This window comes from Fukomys damarensis, unplaced genomic scaffold (assembly GCF_012274545.1).
Source record: "Fukomys damarensis isolate Sample0158 unplaced genomic scaffold, DMR_v1.0_HiC HiC_scaffold_11, whole genome shotgun sequence".
In the NCBI taxonomy this organism is placed as follows: domain Eukaryota; kingdom Metazoa; phylum Chordata; class Mammalia; order Rodentia; family Bathyergidae; genus Fukomys; species Fukomys damarensis.
This window is the reverse complement of record NW_022900923.1, coordinates 12,972,296-12,975,176: the sequence shown is the minus strand read 5'-3', so window position 1 is coordinate 12,975,176 and position 2,881 is coordinate 12,972,296. Positions and strand designations below refer to the sequence as shown.

General features: G+C 41.9%; 1 non-coding gene across 1 annotated transcript; it reads left to right on the top strand.

The window, feature by feature from the left end:
* Positions 1 to 2,421: 2,421 nt before the first annotated feature.
* Positions 2,422 to 2,528, top strand: LOC117285650. Its single transcript, XR_004516719.1, has one exon. It is a non-coding gene; the product is annotated as a U6 spliceosomal RNA (small nuclear RNA).
* Positions 2,529 to 2,881: the final 353 nt, after the last annotated feature.

The following is a 2,881-nucleotide window of genomic DNA, read 5'->3' as shown; positions in this document are numbered from 1 at the left end:
GTAGATTTTTACCTTGCTGTAAGACATCACCATAGACTGGATAGTTTGTTTTGAAAGAAAGCAAGATGGAGAGAGAAGGAGAAAGGAAATTTTGGCTTACAGTCCTGGAGATCAAGGGATTGCATCTTTTAATGTTCATTCTGCGCTCAAACTCGTCCCCTGGGTCTAGGCCTGAGCTTTAAAGTACCACTCAGAAGACCGGAAGACCAGCCCTGTCCCTCCACCCTCCCCAGCCTGTAGCAGTTTTTCTATATTAGGATCTTGAGAATGTATGTTCCACATTTATTGTACAGTCGCCCAGGACATTGCCAAAGATGAAAGGACACCATCCTGTGCTAGACACTAGAAATTCCAGTCTACTTTACCTATCAGCTGTTCCCAACAACCTCTAAATAAAGAGAAAAATGGAACATCCTCTGGACCATCCTAACTGCTTACCCTTTTGTGATCTTTGTCCTTCAAAGATCCCTTGGAGAGGTGCTGAGGTTAGAGGAGAGGGACCACGTGGCTTATCTCATCCTCCCTAGGATCGGCGAGGCCTCCAAGTCCAAGAGATTCCTGATTTCTTCAGTGCTCACGACTTTGACGTTCTTGTACACTGACCATTAAATCTCGTGTAGCTCGGTGAGAGTCAATTCTAGCAGGCATTTGGTTCCCCGTGACAGACCTCTCTGCACAGAGCCACACTGTCTCAGATCCTCACGTTCTCCAAGACCTGATCTTCTCAACTAGTGTGGGCTCCTAGGAAGAACAAGACCCTGGGTTCAAGTGTGCAAGAATGCATCCTACTCAAAGAAGTGAACATTTGTTGTTCTGTTTGCAGTTCCAGGAGGCCTATTACTTGTCCCTGTCTGACTAACAAGCCTAATTACCTGAGCACATAAACTCCTTCTCTATGAATACATTGGCAGTTCTCAAGAGGCCCCAGGCAACCACGAAAGCTATGCAAAAGTACTGAAAATCATGAAGCAATTAATTGTAAAAAAATTATAATAATGTAGTGATTCCATAAGGCCAATGTCCTAAAGCTCAGACTATGTCACTTATTCTGAGGTGAGTGTATCCACATCCGTTCCAGAAGGGAGGGATTTTTTTCTTTGTTCTGTCTTAATCAATGATTTCCAGTTCCATTCCTAAGCCTCCGAATTCTGACTGTTCAACTCCACCAACCAGTTTCTCCTGCAGAGTCCAGTGTTGGATCTGTGTCTGGCACCTAAGAATCCAACACCAGCTCTGTCCTCGAATTTCATCTTTGGGTCTCTGGACTCAACCTCAATGTTTGGACTTTTACAAGCAAAAAGATATGTTCCCAAAGAAGGAAGCCGATAAAAGATCCATGCTTACATCTTCCATTCCTTTCCCATTCCCTGAACTTACAGGGCCTTTCTCGGTGGTAATATCAGTCTATTTAATCAACTTCCCGAAGCCTTAAATTCATCAGAGAAAAATTCCTTCAAGTGCTTTGCTGTGTCCACTTTCTTTGATTAGTGACCTACAGAAATCTGTGTGGCTGACAGACAGAGTGAGCAACAAACTCCAGCCACACAGCCAAACAAGCATTCTTCATCTACCTCTCGGTCCCGCTGGAAAAAAATGTTGATTTGTATTTTATTAGTTAGTGTGGTTTTCATTCAGAAAGATTGGTCCTTCTGAGGAGTAGACTTTCAACCAAATGAAAATAGAACTTTCCCATCTCAGGAATCCAGGTTACAAGTCAACCACAGCATATGTTACTCTGGGGAAGGGAGTCGTCTCAGCACATGGTTGGTCTGCTTTTTCCCTACCACTCCAACATCATTGCAGCCCCTTTAGAGAATACAGCAGTCCTCCCTTATCTGCAGGGAGTATGCTCCTGGATCGCCATGGGGCCTGAAACCACAGATAGCACCCAATGGGGTATCTACTGTTTTGTCCTATACATGCATACCTGTGATAAAGATTACTTTATAAATTAGTCACAGTAAAAGGTTAACAACAATAACTAATGCCAGAATGAAATGGTTATAACAATATGCTATAACAATTGTTATCTTAAATGTATAAATTATTTATGAATTTTTTGAGATATTGGGTATTGAACTCAGGGCCTTGGCACTGAGCTATATCCACAGCTTTTTTTTTTTTCTTTTTTCTTTTTTAAAATTTGGAGACCAGGTCTCACTAAGTTGCTAAGTTGCTCAGCCTACGATTGAATTCAGGATCCTCCTGTCTCAGCTTCTGGTATTACAGGCCTGCAACACCAAGTCCAGCTTTATTTCCAGAACTTTTCCTTCAGTATTTTTGAAGAGTGGTTAGCTAAAAGTAATTGAGACTGTGGATAAGGGGGAGGAGGGGGCGGGTGTATGTAAATGTTAAACATACTGTCTGTGCTGGCTGCCCAACCTTTAAACACCTTGGGGAACCTCAAGAAGAGGCTGTCTTGTGCTTGCTTTGGAAGCACATATACTAAAATTGGAATGGTACAGAGAAGATTAGCAGGGCCCCTGCACGAAGATGACATGCAAATTTGTGAAGCAGTCCATATTTTTAAAAGAATCATATCACAGTGATATGTGTGCACCCATGCTTATAGCAGCACAGTTTGTAATAGCTAAAACTTGGAAACAGCCATCAATTGGAGACTGGATAAAGAAGATGTGGTTTTTCTATAAAATGGAATACTACTCAGCCATAAGAATGAGAAGCTAGAGTCATTCATAGGAAAATGGATGCATATTGAGGCCATACTCTTAAGTGGAATAAATAGGACACACATGTGTAAATACCAAATAGTATCTCTAGTGTGAAAAAGGAAAAGTGTAAATAAGATCCAAATTGTATAACTGATAATGTGAAATAGGAAGAAAGGGGCTAAAGGTATAGGGGCAGTGGGAAGGGTAGG